Consider the following 19,552-nt stretch of genomic DNA (forward strand, 5'->3'; position numbering starts at 1 on the left):
CATAAATTTCTGAAAAACAGCATGACCGTTAACCAGGCCAAATGGCATGACCTGGTATTCAAAATGGCCATAAGGAGTCCTTAAAGCAGCCTTCCATTCGTCCCCTTGGCAAATCCGTAAAAGATGGTAAACTCCTCGTAGGTCGAGTTTGGTAAAGATGACCGATCCTTGGGCTGCTTCTAAGATCTCTTTTATAAGGGGCATGGGATATCTGTCTTTTAGGGTTACTGGATTGAGGCCTCTGTAGTCAATACAGGGTCTGAGTTCCTGTGTGTCTTTTTTCGGGATGAAGAACAGTGAGGATCCATCTGGTGATTTAGAAGGACGAATGAGACCATTTTGAAGATTAACCTCCAAATATTCTTTAAGAGCCTTCATTTCTGGAATGGTTAATGAAAACATGCACCCGAAAGGAACCAATGAACCAGGCATCAAGTCAAGTGTGCAGTCTTCTGGGCGATGAGGGGGTAAGTCCTCTGGAATCTCATCTAAGAACACCTTCTCCAATCTTTGATATTTTATGGGTATACAATGTATTCCTCTGGTAGTTTTATTTTGATACAACACACTCCACAACAGCAGGATCGCCTAATGGGGAGGAGAGACAACGAGATGCGCAATCTGCAGAGTCGAATCGAAGAGTATTTTACTCCAATCAATCAACAGATTATGTTTTCACAACCAAGGGATACTGAGAATGATCGGGAAGTGGGCTGCTCTTATTATATCCTATTTCTCCTTATGATCAGACATGATCTCCATAGGTTTGGAAGTATGTGTGATGGGACCCGATATATGGGGAGTTCCATCAACCCCTTCTAGTGATTGGTTTTCAGCTCGTTCCTGGCATGGTATTGTTTGCTTTTCAGCCCACAACGTGTCCATTAAATTCCCCACTGCTCCACAATCTAATGGGGCTAGAGCTTCTGTCTTCCGATCAGGTAATTGTAGTATCATTCTAACCACAAGAGGATGTGTGTCTTCCGTGTTCAAGGCACAGGTATGAGAAGTAAACAATGGACCATGCTTGCTTCCCCGGCCGACGATCCCTTCTAAGGCCGGGGTCTTTTGTTTCCCGACCTTCGGTGCAGGATCTCGGTACAGTCTTTGAAGTATGCCTGCTAAACCCACACTACATGCATAGGTCCATCTCTTTTCTGTGCCTTTTTTCCTAAGGGGATAAAGGTCCTCTTGTAGCTCTGATCTGCATAGGTTCTTCTTTGTTGGAGTCTCCTTTTTGGGAGAAGGACTGAGTTGGAGTGGGAGGAGGCTGCACCCTGAGTGGGCGTCTCTTCCATTCAGCCTTTTGCTCTGAGAGACGATAATCCACCTGTAGGGCTAGTGAAATGAGGTCCAATTAAGTAGCAGGACAGGCCCTGCGAGCCAATTCATCCTTGAGTTCTTCATTTAAACCCCTTCTGAAGATAGTGAATTGTGCCTCCTCCAGCCATCCAGCTTCGGTGGCTATGCTTTGAAAATTTGAAATGTTAGTCATATGGTCTGAGGACCCTTGTCAAATGTCAAGCAGAGTCTCTCGGGCTGAATAGACCTCTTTTGATCTTCCAAAGGTCGGTCTCAAGAGTCCCACAAAGGTGCTGTAGTCACGTAGAATGGGATTTGCTAAAGTCACCTTAGGAGTTGCCCATGGTAAGGCATTTCTTACCATGTTGGTGATCATAAACCCCACTTTGGCCTGGTCAGGAGCATAGGTGGCAGGCTGGAAGGTGAAGTGTACCACACATGCATCCACAAATTCTTTAAATCTTTGTGGAGAACCGTTGAACTTTCCGACTGCCAGTCCCATTGGAGGTAGATCAGTAGACCGCTCATCTCTGACAGACACCATTTGCCTGAGAACTGCCTTTTCTGACTTCAAATTCTGGACTTCTACAGAAAGTCCCTGGACTGCAGAAATTAGTTCTTGGACTTGTTCCACTGTTGGCATGATGGGGCGTGGGACGCATGGCCAGCGCGCATGGTGTAAGGAAGTGAACCCTCCGGGCTCCTGTCCATGATCCTGCAATAGATCCTGTTACAGCGGATAGTGTTATAATTGTGCGCAACTAACAGCATCCCTAGGCAGAAGAACTCTTTCCCCACTTCCTGGAGTGCGTACTAATGAAAATCGGACCAGGGAAGCTACCATAACAACCGTCCTGAGCGGTCCCCCTGCGCCCATCAAAATGGCGCCGCTGATCTCTCAGAACCCTTGTGGGGAGGAGGACCTGGCAACCTCCCGCTTTTGACCCCTCGAGGACCACTGAAATTACCCACGTGCCCGCACTGATCGGCAGAACCAGCTCTTAACGAGCATGCAGAGGCAAGCCCCAGGGGGCAATGTGAGCAGTGCCGCACAGAACGCGGCCCCATAACAGTTCTCCGCTCCTCCCCAGACCGCCGAGCTGCCAGCCGTCATGTATGTACCCACTCAGGAGCGGGACACTGCGCCGCGTGAGGAGAAGACGGACGTCGGCTGGGGAAGGAGGGGAGAGGGGGCCCCAGGTACCACCGGAGCAGCGGAGCCCCATATGCTGTTGCTATGACCTCAGGCGCTGGTCCACAGAGAAGAAACAAAAACAGCAACGTTGGGGCAGGCAGAGCCTGCGGGGAGCTCGGCTGCAAGACCCAGCGACAGACTACAGGTACGGGGAACCCGACCTGCCGCCACGGGTTAGGGAGCGTGGCAGACCCTGCAAACCCATCGTCCATTCCTCATGATCCTGCCTCCCTTCCCTAGACACGGCACACGGGAGCGCGCACCTTGATGCAATAGGGGACCCTGCACTGCGCCTTAACATAACGCAGCACCTGAGGAGACTGGTAGCTGCCACCTCTCTCCCCCCAGTCTGGCCACAAGCACTCTAAGGGCAGCGAACCCAAGGGGCCACCGCTGAGCACACTGGACACCTTCCTGATAACACCCACAGAAGTGACCCACCCAATGGGGAGCTAACCTACTAAGAGGATACCGGAAGCAACCCCAGAGTGTCCAACATGGAAGAGCCATGGCCAGTTGGACTGTTAGGGTCATACAGGGTTGCCTGCATCCCTACTGGACTACAACTACTAAACACGCACCGGACCAAGCCCCTTGGCTCTTGCTCTTCCCCTTGTGGGCACCAGGACACTGGGCACATGACCAAACAATTGGGTCGGCAGAGGGCAGAGTGGGTGCTCTGCTGGCTGGCCATGTACCGCCACAAAACAACCACTTCGACCGGGCAGCTGTGAACCCAACGCACCAACTTAAACACACAGTTTGGACAGCATGCCTTTGCCATCAAGGTCCCACTGAAATAATAGGACAGATAAAGAGCATGACCCCCGGGAGAGGCCCAGGCCGGGTAAGAGCATCCCAGAGCGTGATCACTAAAAGCACACAGAATCAGATGCAAGGACTCACGCCATCACCACTGAGGAGCAAATCCATTTACACTCCAGATCCACTACCCAGCACACACCAAAGCAACAACTCTGCGGGCTCGAGTGAACATGTCCCCCTCCAAAAATAAAGCTAAACCATTGATAACGGAATCTTTCACAGCAGCCAAACCTAAACAGCAGCAGCAGCTAGAACCCTCCGTGCCACAGTTTTAGGCAGAATCATATGTAGTACCCTTAAGGAACACTACATATAATTAAGACTACAAGTGATAGTACAATTTCACCTTTGGTACAAGCCCGTACTACGCAGTAAAGTGGTAGCGATGGCTGAGCAGCCAGACTTATCTCGAGCAAATGAGCAGTAATCGGGATTACACAAAGGACTACAATTACTGTGACTCCAACAAACACTGACTCAACGTTTCTGGTTAAAAAAATATAAGTACATTTATTTTTAAACCATCTGTTCACAAAACACTTCACTTCTATTAAATAAAACCACACTCTATACTACACACAATCCATTCCTCTTGTTCAGGTCAATTCAAGGCAAGCACATTAGAATTTGACAGACCAGTGTTTCGAAACAAAGACTTTACCCTGAGTTAATACACAATCACTTTTTGACAGTAATGACAGTTCGGTCTTATGAAAATAACGCATACCCACGGGAAGAAATACACCCGAAGTCAAACACACTTAGCACATAGAATTAAAACAAGGGAATAGTGGATAAAAATCATAGACAATAATTTTGTCAAGGCAATAGAATCAGAGGCCGTTTTCTAAGAGGCAGATAAAAGTCAATAGGCTTGCGCCAGTGTCAAATGGAGCATGGGCTCTGTTGTCGGGGATGACACAGTTAGAATAGCTCACGATTAAAGTTTGCCAGGAGTACTGGATATTGTCAAAGGGAAGCAAAAGTTATAAAATGGAAGGAAAAAAAAGGACAAGCCTTCGGAAAGGAAAAGGGTTCACCCCGATTTCTCAAGGTCGGACGGAGAGAACGACCAAATGGACACAGTACCTTATTCGGATGAAGAAAGCTGGTGCTACGGCAGTTGTTCCTGGTAGTTCCTGCAGACTCACGGTTCCTGCAGCTTCCGTCGTGGGGACAAGAAGGACGACGTCTGGAGTGATCTGCACTACACAGGGATGAGGCCAGCAGCAGCCAAAAAGACAACAATGAATAAAAAGTGCACTCCTTTAAATCAGGAGAGGGCTCTTCTGATGGCTATCCGGACCACTACAGCACAGCAGTGATTTCGACCCAGGAGAGGATTCTCTGACTGAAGAAAAGGGTGAGCTGGTTGATCCCACCAGGCTCAAGGGAAGAAGACTCTGGACTGGATCTTCTCTTGTTGTCGAAAGGTAGATAGCTTAGGATTGCAGCAGCCATCTTCTTCTCCGCTTCTCTTTGGTTCTTGGCAGTTCCAGTGGCGACTCTGCCTTCTAGCCCAAGAGTCCTGCCTTTTATGCCAAAATCCCCCATTCACACAGCATGGCTATCAATCCCTCAGCAGGGGGGTTGTCCAGCCCAGACACCACCTCAGCCAATCAACACAAAGTGCGACTTGGGTCTCCAAGGAGACCCTGTGCAGGGGGCGACTGCACCCCTCCCTCACATTCAGCCCACCTAGACACCCAGACGCCAAAGGAGGGCTTTCTGGTCAGAAGCCCGCCAAAGGTCGGCGAACAAAGGAGGCAAACCTTGTTTGTCATGCAAAGAAAGACCCAAGAAGGATGTTAACAAAAAGAAATGGCGATTAAACCCAACCGCAGCCGAAACAGAAAAGTATTTGGGCGAGCGGGTTTGAAGTTCGAGGCTACTAAAATAGCCTAAAACGTTACCACGTTATGTAATATAATCATGGTACGAACATTAGGGTAGATACCACTGCCACCAGCCAAGTCTTAATGTTAAGGGAGCAAAACAATGCTCCAAGAGGCACAGATAAAAAGGGCTAGGAATTAACCGTCTCCAATACTCCATATAAAATGGGTTGTACTGGATCCGTGGTAAAAGTGACTATGTAAAGTTAATGGCAACTTTACCCTTTTCTGGGGGACAGTAGTCAGCCCCAGAAAATGGAGTTGGTGGGAAGTCTAAGAGACAACCCTGTGTCACTGCACTGAGGGTGCTGTGTAACACACAGAGTGGGGCTACTGAAGTGGTGTACTCCAGAGTCCACAATCACAAAAACAGTTGAGATACACATGGCAAAACACAGGTAAGTGTGGGGGAAAAGTTCACACTCTTACCAGTTGGAAAAAATAAACTCCATAAATCCAGCAAAGCTGCTGCAGGACTCACTAGGTAAGGGAAATTATCCGTAGAATGAGAATTCGCCCTAACACTTTCCATCACGAAACCCCATACCCCCCACTCCCTGCCCCCCACCCCACCTGAGCCCACCAGACATCCACTGTATCCACATATTTGGTTTGAATACTATATACTGAAGAGCACCGGAGTTTAACTGCATTGTTTGGTTTTATGTTGTGTTTATATGTTACCATTGGTATAGAATCCTAATAATAAGTTGTAACTGTAATATCAAAATGCCAATAAACAAATTTTAAAATAAATAAAATGATGGGGCGTGTGTAAGGGCGTTGCAATCTGTCCGTACTGGAAGATCTGTCCTCACCTGATTCTTCACTGGAGATCTCCCTTCTTGCGGAACGACTTCCGGTCCTTGAAGAGGTAAGGTCTACCTCGAGATGAAGCCACTGTGCCTGCTGGTAAGTATTCGAGGCAAGAGACTCCATCCCAGAATAACCCAAAAACAAACGCAAAAAGCCTTGAATGGCAGAAAAAAAAACCCTTAATTTGAAATCCAAGGTGATTTGATGTTGGTCGTACTTCCCAGTCATTGAATATGATGCAGTACGAGCAGCAAAGTATACTTGATAAAAGGATGTATGCAGGGGATGCAACGTGAAGACCCAGAGAACAGCCTAAATAAGTGGAGAGAAGGGATGGCTGGGAGCTTACTGTAAAAAATAAGGAGAGAAGGCAGAGGAAGTATGCAAGGCACACAGGAGCAGAATGCAAGATAAACGGCGGCTGGTAGCAAGGCAAAACAAAGGCAGAAAGGACAAGAAGAGGCTTGTCAGGAATGACAAGCGGGAAAGAACAAGTGCAGGTGAAAAGAAACCTAGATGTGTGTGACTAGCGACCAAAAAGTAGAACAAACCGCAGGGTTGCAACGCCGCAAACAATTGCAAACCGGCGTTGATAAGAATAGCAGTGGCCATCTTGGAAAATGACTAGACCCGGCAAAGGTGACAAAGCATGAACGTGATGGCACGTCAATAGCTGTTCAGATGCCAGCATGGGGACTGAAGCAATTACTTCACGCCATACTACCCTACCTCCAACCCCGTGTTTAGCAAGTCCATCTAATAGCATGTCTGTGGTGTAGTTGCATCTAGAAAATCCACCTAATAGCATATCTGTGGTGTAATTGCATTTAGAAAGTGTACCTAATAGCATATCTGTGGTACAGTTTTCATTTAGAAAGACCACCGAATAGCATATCTTTGGTGTAATTGCATTTAGAAAGTGTGCCTAATAACATATCTGTGGTCTAGTTTGCATTTAGAAAGTCCACCTAATATCATATCTGTGGTGCAATTGCGTTTAGAAAGTGTGCCTAATAGCACATCTGTGGTCTAGTTTGCAGTTAGAAAGTCCACCTAATAGCATATCTGCGGTGTAATTGCATGTAGAAAGTGTGCCTAATAGCACATCTGCGGTCTAGTTTGCATTTAGAAAGTCCACCGAATAGCATATCTGTGAGATAATGGCATTTAGAAAGGCCATCTAATAGCATATCTGTGGTGTAATTGCACTTAGAAAGTGTGCCTAATAGCATATCCGTGGTACAAATTGCATTTAGGAAGTCCACCTAATAGCATATCTGTGATGTAATTGCATCTAGAAAATCCCCCTAATAGCATATCTGTGGTGTAGTTGCATTTAGAAAGTGTGCCCAATAGCATATATGTGGTGTAATTGCATTTATAAAGTGTACCTAATAGCATATCTATGGTACAGTTTGCATTTAGAAAGTCACCTAATAGCATATCTGTGGTGTAACTGCATTTAGAAAGTGTGCCTAATAGCATATCGGAGGTCTAGTTTGCATTTAGAAAGTCCACCTAATGGCATATCTGTGGTCTAATTGCATTTAGAAAGGGTGCCTAATAGCACATCTGTGGTCTAGGTTGCAGTTAGAAAGTCCACCTAATAGCATATCTGTGGTATAACTGCATTTAGAAAGTATGCCTAATAGCATATCTGTGGTACAGTTTGCATTTAGAAAGTCCACCTAATAGCATATCTGTGGTGTAATTGCATTTAGAAAGTGTATCTGTGATCTAGTTTGCATTTAGAAAGTCAACCTAATAGCATATCTGTGGTATAGTTTACATTTAGAAAGTGTGCCTAATAGCATATCACTGGTGTGTTTTAAATCTAGAAAGTCCACCCAATATCATATCTATGGTGTATCTGCATTTAGAAAGTGTGCATAATAGCATATCTGTGGTCTAGTTTGCATTTAGAAAGTCCACCTAATAGCATACCTGTGGTGTAATTGAATTTACAAAATCCACCTAATAGCATATCTGTGGTGTAGTTGCATTTAGAAAGTGTGCCTAATAAAATATCGGTGGTCTAGTTTGCATTTAGAAAGTCCACCTAATAGCATACCTGTGGTGTAATTGAATTTACAAAATCCAGCTAATAGCATATCTGTGGTGTAGTTGCATTTAGAAAGTGTGCCTAATAAAATATCTGTGGTCTAGTTTGCATATAGAAAGTCCACCTAATAGAACCTAGAAACTGTGAATAATATAACCCGGTGATATAGCTAAACTCAAACAGTGAATAATCTGACCCTGTGGTATAGTGAATTTAGAAACTGTGAATAATCTCACCCTATAGTATAGTTGGATTTTAAAACTGTGATTAATCTCACCCTATGGTATAGTTGAATTTAGAAATATGAATAATATCATCCTGTGGTATAGTTGAACTTAGAATAAGTTAATATCATCACCCTGTGGTTTAGCTAAACTTAACAACCATGAATAATCTCACCCGGTGGCATAGTTAAATTTAGAAACTATGAATATTCTCACCCGGTTGTATAGTTGAACGTAGAAAGTGCGAATTATCGCTGTCGTACAGCCGTAGGACAGTTAATCATAGAGTGTGTGTACGACTAACATCTGGTGGTATAGTTGAAGTGGGAAGGTGTGAACGAAATCATCCAACACCAACTATAACACAGCTCAAACTAACCCTAACCATGAGTCCTCCGAACCCAACAAGCTCCGATGAAAATGACCCCCTCACGCCTACCTCCCTTTCTGCCCACCCTACCTCCCATCACCCCCTTCCCCAAACCACCCTGCCCTCCACCATATCCCCTACCCAAACACCAAGCCAGAGGGGCACGATGGCGAGCCAACCATCCCAAGACCACTCCTCCTCCCATACCCTCCTCCCACCTGCATACTATCGTCATACCCGCTACCCCCACTCCCCCGACTAACGCCCAGCCCGACCTCCCAAGCACACCCATCCCTGCTACCATCCACCCCCCACCCCCCCTCAACAACTCCCACCATCCCCCCCAACCCCACTCCTTCCCCTCCCTAAGAACTGCACGCCTCGCCCTGGCAAGAACAGTAGTTGCTTCCCTTGCCCCCTTCAATGTCCCCCACCCCCCACCACACACCTACCGCAACAAAAACACTGAAGAGAAAACGTACTTGGTCTCCCTCATTCTCTGAGTGCTCATCGCCACTCCTATCTCGACCCACCTCCTCATCCTCCCAATCTCGGGCATCACCATCCACCCCCCCACCTCACCCTACCTGAAACCCCTCTCCCTCGAATTATCACCGACCATGACTGAACTCCCAACCCCCACAACCCACATTCAAATCCCCCAACCCAAATCCAATCAACCCATTACACCAGTCCAACCCCCCCAAAACCACCAACTCAACTGCCACTCTACTCTTCCCACCAACTACCAAGCACCCCCTCAGCCCCCCTTTTTCCACCCTCTCCCCTCCCACCCACCTCCTCCGCAACTCCCCCATCAACCTCCTGTACTGAAATAAATTGCATCCTTTTTAATGCCCGATCTGTAGCAAAAAACAGACACAGCATCTTTGATCTCTTCGCCGCTGACAAAGCGGACCTGGCGTTTATCACAGAAACCTGGTTCTCTGACGACTTCGCCCCTATCGCCAATGAAGCCTTCCCCCCAGACTAATCCCTCATCCCACTGAACCATCCCTCTAGAGGAGGAGGAATAGCAATCGACTTCAAGTCTCACTTCGATGCCTCAATCATCGACAACCAGCCATCCATTCCTTCCTGTGAATCACTCCTCGTAAAACTATCTCCCCCCCCCTCTTTCCTCTTTCTCCAACAGCTGCCTAATCATCTATAGACCCCCTGGCTACAATAGACAATTCTCAAACAACCTCTGCAACTCTATTGCCACCATCCAACTTAATCATCCCACCCTCACCCTTCTAGGAGACTTCAACATATGGCTTGACATCCCCACCAACCCTATGACCCACTCTCTGGTTGACGGCCTAGACTCAATTAACCTCCATACCCACATAAACGGGCCGCCCACTATAAAGGACACACACTTGATGCCATCTTCAGCTCCCACAACCTGATACATCTAACACCCCCCACCCCTATCATCTGGTGTGATCACTTCATTGTTTCCCCAGCATGGGGTCTGGCATGGATTCACATGCTCATGAATATTCCCCGTCGTCAGGCTGGGAATCCTCGGTAAAGAAAACACCATGATCAGTTTCGTTTCTGATCTGTCTTTCGTAGTAGTAACCAATCACTGGTCTCTACGTCATACTGACCACAGCCAATGACTGCCCTCTACCTAAGCCCCGCCTCTGGCAGCCATCTTCAGATTTTTCCCGCACGTTCATGTGTTGGGATCCTCGTGCTATTGCTCTCGAGCGTTAGTGCTATTTTTTCACGTTTTTTCTCAAAAACTTCGTTTTTTCGGTCAAAAGAGCCTCAAGCTCCACCAACTCTCCATCCGATCAACGGGGACCCGTGTCGGATTCGTCTACGCCCCTCAAGGGTGAAGATTTCGGCGAGCTACGCTTTTGGAGGATTCCAGAAGTTTCTCAGGCCCATCTCGGTCATGGCTCAGGAGAAGGGAAGCTTGACGCCCGGAAAGCTGTTCAGGGTCTGCCCTGGATGCCAGCTGCAGAATGTCTTTAAGGAAGACGAACACTCCTTTTGTCTTTACTGCCTACATGAGGACAAGATGCACGTGGAGAAGGACTGTGCGTTTTGCGGCAACATGTCGGAGCGGACCATGAAGGACCGCCATCAACGTCTCGCCAACTGGCTGGAAGGGAAGAGCCCGTCCGGCGAGAAGAAGAGGAAGAAATCCGAGCGGTCTTCTAAGACCTTTGAGGACACCCCGGCGACGGGGGTCCAACACAAGGCCAAGCACCGCGAGTCCGCTGGCACCGGGAGCGCCGAACGGTCGGGCTCTACGGGCGCCAGGCAGGGCGCACCCTCCCCGGCACCATCAACCACGAGCCAACGCTCTGGGTCGGGTAAGAGGAAGGCCGAGCACCCGGCGAAGCTCCTGGAGAGGCCCCGGTCGAGCTCGAAGGCGGAGGGGGAGAGAGGCAGTGTCCCCCCCCTCAAGGAGAAGGCGGTGAGCGCACCTAAGGTGGTGAAAGCCTTAATCCATCCGGCCAAGGCCTCTATCGAGACAGTCGCGGCGGCCCTGGCTCAGCCTGTGGAGGCTACACCAGTGGCGGCGACCTCGGGGCTCAGAGTCTCCCTGCCACCGCGGAGGGAGTCCTCTTTTATGCCCATCGACAGGACCCCCGTGAAACCTCCAACGGAGAAGAAAAAGGGGGGGCAGGAGGTCGTCGTGGATTCGGCCTCAACCTCTGAGGAAGAACTGATCGAGGTCTTAAGCCACGGCGTTGGCGTGGAAGAAGACCAGCCCGTCGGGAGGGATCCCGACGCAGGAGACGAAGACATCGTCGAGGGTACCGACGGGGCCCCTGACCGCCCGTCGGACTCCCCTCTACCAGCGCCGCAAGACAACTCGGCGGCCATTTTGTTGGCTATACAGTCCTTATGCTCAGAGATTAGGACGAGTCTGCCGTTACCAGTGGAGGAGCCACTCCCGTCGGGGGACCCGGAACCAGGCCCTTCGGGCAGCCCCCCTCCTAAGAAGAGAAGGATTCACCCTCCACCTCCTTTTCAGCTGTCGCGCCCCGTTCAGCCCCCGTCCACGACTCGAGGGGATGACACAGGGACTGACACGGCCGCGACGGGTACGGACGACGAGGTGTACGACGAGGATCTGCCGTCGACACCTCCCACCCGGGCTTCCCCGCCCGACGAGATTGGATCTTTTCACTCCATGATCGCCAGGGCATCCAAGCTCTTCCAGCTCTGCCCTGAGGAGAAGAAGGAGGAAGGTTTCCTTTATCAGCGGCGCGAGTCCAAGAGGAAGACGGTCCTCGCGGTGCCTCTGCTGGACGATATTTGGGATGAGGGCCTTGCCCTCCTCAAGAACCCATCCACGACGCCGGCTAGAAGAGACCGGTACGAGAAGAAGTACCGGGTCCCGGATGCGGCCCCCTTGTGCCTCCGGGCACAGCCTACCCCGGACTCTGTCGTCTCTGCGGCGGCCAGGAAGAAAGCGGGGGGGGTGCGGCCTCCACGTCGACTTCCCCGCCGGACGGCGAGGGAAAGAAATTGGATACGATGGGGCGCAGGGTCATCTCGTCTGCAGCGACGACGATTAAGGCGGCCAACGCTTTAGCTATCGTAGCCCGCTACGACAGGGAGCTGTGGTACAAACTGGCTCCCCTGCTGGACTTCCTACCGGACGACAAGAGGGCGGATGCCCTAGAGATCTTGCAGGAAGGTGAGGTGGCGTCGGACCACGCATCACGATTGCGACGGACATCGCCGACACTGGATTTCGCCAGTTGGGCAACGGCGTGTGCCTTAGGCGGCGTGGATGGCTCAAGGCTACGGACTTCCATCAAGACGTACAGACCAGAGTCCTGGACATGCCGTTCGATGGGAACAACCTGTTTGGGAAAACAGTGGACGATTCCCTTCAAGCCATTAAAGCGGACACGGAGACGGCCCGGGCTCTCGGGGTTCTCCAGCAACGGCGGCCGCCCTTTCGGAGCGGCGGAGGCAAGGGCGCCTCCAAAGGTTCCGGCGGCGGATTTTCCACCTACCGTCAAGCGGCCCGTTCATCGTCTCAGGAAGCTTACAGGGGACGAGGCAAGTCAGGCGGACCCCGCCGTCGTCGCCAAGGAGGTCAAGGCGGCAAAGCCTCGTCTAAGCAGGATTGAACCGGCCGTGGGGTCGGGCCCCCACCGAAGAACCCCGGTGGGAGGCCGGCTGGCGAGCTTCGTCAGCGTGTGGGAGTCCATCTCCACCGACCGTTAGGTGCTGGACGCCCTAGCCCAGGGCCACGCGCTCGAATTTCAAAGAAGGTGCCCGCGCGTCCCCCCTGTGGCCAGGAAAGAGCTTCACATCCCTCAGCTTCTCCGGGAGGTAAAGGCGATGCTCAGGAAGGGCGCCATCAAACTCGTCCCAAAGAGGCTTCGGGGCTCCGGAGTTTACTCAAGATACTTCCTCGTGAAGAAGAAGACGGGAGGATGGCGCCCCGTCCTAGACCTACGACGGCTGAACAAGTTCATCAAGGCACGGAAGTTCCAGATGGTCACCCTCCAGCACGTCCTGGGGCAGCTGGAGGAGGGCGACTTCTGTCGTCGTTGGATTTGGAGGATGCCTACTTCCGTATTCCCATCCTAAAGGGGCACCGAAAATTTCTCAGGTTCGTGGTCCAAGGGCGTCACTATCAGTTCAGAGCCCTTCCCTTCGGTCTACGGTCGGCTCCCAGGGTATTCACCAAGTGCCTTGCACCAGTGGCGGCGCAGCTGCGCCGAGAGGGGATCCACGTCTACCCCTACATGGACGACTGGCTCATCCGAGCCAAGACGAGGGAGCTCGCCGTGAAGCACACGGCAAGGACCGTCCAACTTCTCACGGACCTGGGATTCTCCGTGAACTACGCCAAGTCCCACCTGGTACCCGCGCAAGACGCACTGTTTCTGGGAGCGAAGCTCGACACAGTGTCCCTTCTGGCCTCCCTGTCGGAGGAAAGGACCAGGGCCATCCTGGGCAAGGTACAGCGGATGCTGGTTGCCGACGCGGCCAAGGTGAGGTCCATCAAGTCCCTCCTCGGAATGATGTCTTCTTGCATCTACCTCATTCCCATGTGCAGGCTCCGGATGCGCCCGTTGCAGGAGTTCCTGGACGCGCGCTGGATCCAAACGACGGGCGACTTCGAGGAGAGGATCACACTCGACGAGAGTTTCCGACGAGTGATCCGGTGGTGTGGCACCCGTGCGCATCTGACGGCGGGCATGGACTTCCAGACCCCAGGCCACCAGGAGACAGTGACCACGGATGCCTCCCTGGAAGGGTGGGGAGCGCACACCGAAAATCTGCACGCGAGAGGCCTTTGGCTCCCGACGGAGAAGTCCCTCCATATCAACGTCCTGGAGCTCCGTGCAGTGTTTTGGGCCCTCAGATCCTTCCTTCCGTCCCTCAAGGGCAAGGTGGTGAGGATCTTCACCGACAACACCACCACCATGTTTTACATCAGGAAACAGGGCGGAACCAGGTCCCCAGCACTGTCCAAGGAGGCGCAGGACCTGTGACATTGGGCCGTCGCCCAAAGAATGTTTCTGGTGCCGTTTCATCTGGCAGGGATAAAAAACACCATCGCCGACTCACTCAGCAGGGAGCTGCGCTCGTGCCACGAGTGGGAACTACGGCAGGATCTAGTGGATCGCCTCTTCCGACGGTGGGGCACACCCCAGATCGACCTGTTCGCGACGGCGACGAACTCCAAGTGCCGGAGGTTTGCCAGCAGGTTTCCCCAGCCGAGGAGCATGGGCGATGCTTTCTCGTTCCCCTGGGAAGGCCTGTTCCTGTACGCGTTCCCTCCACTGCCACTGCTGATCCGGCTCATCAACCAGCTCAAGAGGTGCAGGATGATCCTCGTTGCACCTGCGTGGCCGAGGCAGATATGGTTCCTGGACCTTCTGGACTTGTCAGCGTCCCCGTCAATCAAGCTGCCAGTGGACGCGGATCTGCTCTCCAGGGAAGGAGGCGCCATCCTCCACCACGACCCGAAGTCGCTGAACTTGCAGGCCTGGCTCCTGCAGCGCTAGAGTTTGGAGGATACGATATACCGGCCGACTGCAGAGAGGTTCTTGCAAAGGCCAGGGCGTCCTCGACTCTTAAATGCTACGGACACAAACGGAAGAGGTTCTCTGTCTGGTGCCACGCACAGAAGATTAACCCTCTAAGGATTACGGCTCCCCAAGTACTGCCGTACCTGTTGGGGCTGGCCAAGGCTGGACTGGCGCACGCGTCCATCAAGATTCATCTTGCTGCGATCTCCCGATACACCAGAACCACGGGGCGGACGTCCTTGTGGTCTCATCGTCTGGTGAAAGAGTTCATGAAGGGACTGTGCAGATCGTTCCCGCCGGTGAAGGCTCCGGCCCCGGCGTGGGAGCTCAACGTGGTGCTGACCAAGCTCATGGGACCTCCGTTGGAGCCTCTGCACTCGGCCCCGTTGAAGTTCCTGTCGTGGAAAACAGCGTTTCTTGCGGCCATCACCTCCGCACGACGAGTGGGAGAGATCCAGGCCCTATCTTGCAAGCCACCATACTTGACTTTTCACGACACGAGGGTGGTGCTCAGAACGCACCCCTCCTTCATGCCCAAGTTGCCGTCGGAATTCCACATCAACGAACCCTTGGTGTTGCCTGTTTTCTTCCCGTCGCCTTCGTCGCCGGCTGAAAGGACTTTGCACTCGCTCGATGTGGCTAGAGCGCTGAAGTTCTACGTGGACCGCACAAAGTGTTTTCGGAAGACGTCACAACTCTTTGTGAACTTTGGACCTGTCAATCAGGGGAAGGCTCTCTCGAAGGCTTCCATTTCCAGGTGGCTCTCCGGCTGTATCATGTACTGTCATCGGTTGGCAAACCGACCGCTGCCTGGCCGTCCGAGAGCCCATTCCTCCAGAGCGATCGCAGCTACCACGGCGTTCCTATCTGGTGTGCCCCTGCTGGACATATGCAGGGCTGCTACGTGGAGGTCGACGCACACCTTCACGAAATTCTACTGCGTCGATCGGGATTCCAGGGAGGAGTCCAGGGTCGGCCAAACAGTGCTGCGCAACCTGTTCGCCTGAGGTGAGCCTGGTGAGGAGGTAAGATTGCTTAACGTTGAGTTTGATGTAATGCTTAATGTTGAGCCTTTGCCACCTCCCGTGGTTGTGCATGTGTGTACTGCTATGTATTCTTTATTCATGAGCATGTGAATCCATGCCAGACCCCATGCTGGAGAAGAAACAAGTTACTTACCTGTAACTGTTGTTCTCCAGCATGGGTCTGGCATGGATTCACATGCGAACCCTCCCGCCTACCCCTCTGCGGCTCTTCACTTGGTCATACTGCCACTTCACGTGCTTCCAAATCTGAAGATGGCTGCCAGAGGCGGGGCTTAGGTAGAGGGCAGTCATTGGCTGTGGTCAGTATGACGCAGAGACCAGTGATTGGTTACTACTACGAAAGACAGATCAGAAACAAAACTGATACTGGTTTTTTCTTTACCGAGGATTCCCAGCCTGACGACGGGGAATATTCATGAGCATGTGAATCCATGCCAGACCCATGCTGGAGAACAACAGTTACAGGTAAGTAACTTGTTCCTTCTTTCACCATTCACTCACCCAACCCTCTCCCATTACCCAAACTAGAACCTCCAATTCTACGCAAATGCTGGAAGAAACCAAAAATCTTTCCCGACCTAGCAGATGCACTCCTTCTGTCTCCTCCCCCTACCCGTCTACCCAACGAACCCCTAACCTCTGATGCCTTTGACTCAAGGCTCAACTCCTTACTAATCCCGCTCACCCCCTCTTGCAAACCATCAGCTCACCATGGCCTTTTCCCTAGATGGTTCACACCAGAACTGGAGACCACTAAACAGCTTTATAAATCCCTAGAATGCAAATGGCGGAAAGACAAAACAGCCGTGAGCAGATCCTCCTTAGCCCGGCACCATCGCCTCTCCAAGGCCAAAATCCGGAAAGCCAAAAAAGCCCATTACAACTCCTGAATCCTAAACTGTAAAAACCCCAGCAAAGAACTTCACAAAATCATCGCTGAATTCAACAAACCATCATGTACCACCACCGTTCACACCCCCTCACAATCACTATGCAACTCACTCTTCCTACACTTTCACACCACAGCTCTCGAAAGAACAAACTCTCTAACCAACAAACTAGCTCTCTAACACCCACCACGAAATCCACCCACCAGACCTGCCATCCCTCCACCTGCAACCACTACCCAACTGGCTTTCGACTCCTTCACTCCAGTATCAACTGAGCAATTTCTCAAACTTCTCTCTGCCCGCAAACTATCCGGCTTCTCGCTCGACCCCTCAAAGAAATTTTTGCATCAACCTTTGCAGGAGAACACACAGAGCCATCATAAACGACTCCCTCTCCTCGGGAATTTTTCCTGACGCGTTCAAAACTGCTCATGTCAAGCCTCTTCTAAAATAAAACATCCCTCGACCCCCCCCTCAAGCCCAAAAACTATTGCCCCATCTCAAACACCAGGTTCCTGGCCAAACTCATTGACCAAACCGCCTACTCCCAACTAAATGCCTTTGTTGAAGCCAACAATCTCCTCGACCCCACTCAATCAGGCTTCAGAGCCCGACACGGAACTGAAACCACCCTAACCTCAATCTGGGATGACCTTAAAAACACTGCTGATTCTGCGGGATGCGTGGCACTAATCCTTCTTGATCTATCCGCCGCCTTCGACACAATCAACCACTCAATCCTCCTTGACCGCCTCCACTCCCTTGGAATCCGTGGAAACTCTCTCAAATGGATAGCATCCTTCCGCGACAATAGGAACCAAATAACCCTACTCTCCACCTACGCTTCCCACACCCGCCCAGTCAACACTGGAGTTCCACAAGGAGCATGCCTATCAGCCCTCCTGTTGAACCTTTATGTGTCCACCCTCCCACGAATAATCCACTCACCCAGTATCCTGTGCTATAACTACGCCGATGACACACAACTAATCCTAAAACTCCTGAATTCAAAACCCAACTGCCACCTGACCTCGCTTCCTGCCTCCTCGACATAGTCTGGATGATCACAAACGACCTCTTGCTAAACCCCCCCAAAACTGAAATCATGGTATGTGGCAACACCGAACTTCTTCCGCACCCGCTACCCTGGCCATCTGCCATGGGCAATTCCCTGACACCCTCTAAGTCAGTAAAAAACCTTGGATGCACCCTATACTCAGACCTAACCCTCTTGCTCCAAGTCAACAATGTCTCCAAGTCCTGCCACCACCACCTTAAAACTCTTAGGCACATCTTTCCATACCTCTCCTTTCCCAACAGACTCTCCGTGGTCCAATCAATTGTTATGTCAAGACTGGACTATGCTAAACCCCTCTACCTCGGAGTCCACTCTTACCAACTGAATAAACTACAAAGAACCCAAAACGCTGCAGCCAAACTGCTACTAGCACTTGGCCCAAGAGACCACATCTCCCCAGCCCTCAAAACTCTGCACTGGCTTCCGGTTGCCCGAAGGGTGATCTTCAAAACCTTATGCATCTCTCACCAAGCAATGCATAAAACCGAACCTCAATATCTTCAAGACAAGCTAAAACCCTACCATCCTCCACGCACTCTAAGATCAAACTCTGCCAGCCTCCTAGTCATACCAAAAACCAACTCAGTCAGGTTAGGTGGCTCATCATTCTCAGCCCTGGCCCCCACCCTGTGGAACGCACTTCCACCCCACATCTGACTCACCCAGGACCTCATGTCTATCCGCAAATTACTGAAAACGTGGCCCTTCCCTAAATTCGACTCTTAAATCAAACTGGATAACAGCAATCAATGACCTTAACCAAAAGCTGCTTTATCACAAATAACAATCCAACACCAGGATCCGAGCGAGAAATTGAAAACTAATAACCGCCAATGTAAATAAAAATGGATAAACTGGACGAAAGTGGATGAAATTAGTAAAATGGAGAAAAGGAATAAACTGCATGAAAGCAGTGAAATGGATGAAATTAAGGAAACGGATGAAATCAATGAAATGGAAGTGAGGAATGAAATGGACAAGAGGAATAAAGTGGACAAGAGGAGGGAAAGGATGAAAATATGATACGGGCTGTGTGCATGGAATAGATCAAGTGCATGGAATGGATAGATGGCATGGAATGACAGAGTGCATGGAATGCACGGAACAAATGGAATAGATTAATCAAGTGCATGACACGGATGGAGTGCATGACACGGATGGAGTGCATGACACGGATGGAGTGCATGACACGGATGGAATGCATGACACGGATGGAATGCATGGGACGGATGGAGGGCGTGTGGAGCGGATGAAGAGTGTGTGGAGCGGAGATGGAGAGTGTGGAGCCGATGAAGTGTGTGCGGAGCGTATGAAGTGAAAGGAACGGAAGAAGTGAGTTGGAACGGATGGAATACATGGATCTGACAAAGTGCATAGATCAGAAGGAATGCATGGATCTGATTAAACAGATGGAGTGCATAGATCTGAGGGAGTACATGCGACGGATGGAATGCTTGGAACATTCAGGGAGCGTAGAATGGACATTGTACAAGAATGGTCGCTGTGCATGGAACGGTTGGAGTGCATGGAATCGGTTGGAGTGCATGGAACAGTTAGCGTGCATGGAATGGCTTGAGTGCATGGAATGCCCGAAGCGCATTGAACGCCCGAAGCGCGTGAATCGTTTGGAGCGCATTGGAAGGGTTGGAGCGCATGGAACGGTGGGAGTGCACGAACGGTAGGAGTGCATGGAACGGTTGGCGTGCATGGAAAGGTCGATAAGTGCATGGAACAACCGATAAGCATGGAACGGTTAGATGACATGGAATGGTTGGAGTGCATGGAATACATGAAGCATGAAGGTGACCGATCTCAAG

The sequence above is a fragment of the Ambystoma mexicanum genome, chromosome 11 (assembly GCF_040938575.1).
Source record: "Ambystoma mexicanum isolate Mex_15411 chromosome 11, UKY_AmexF1_1, whole genome shotgun sequence".
In the NCBI taxonomy this organism is placed as follows: domain Eukaryota; kingdom Metazoa; phylum Chordata; class Amphibia; order Caudata; family Ambystomatidae; genus Ambystoma; species Ambystoma mexicanum.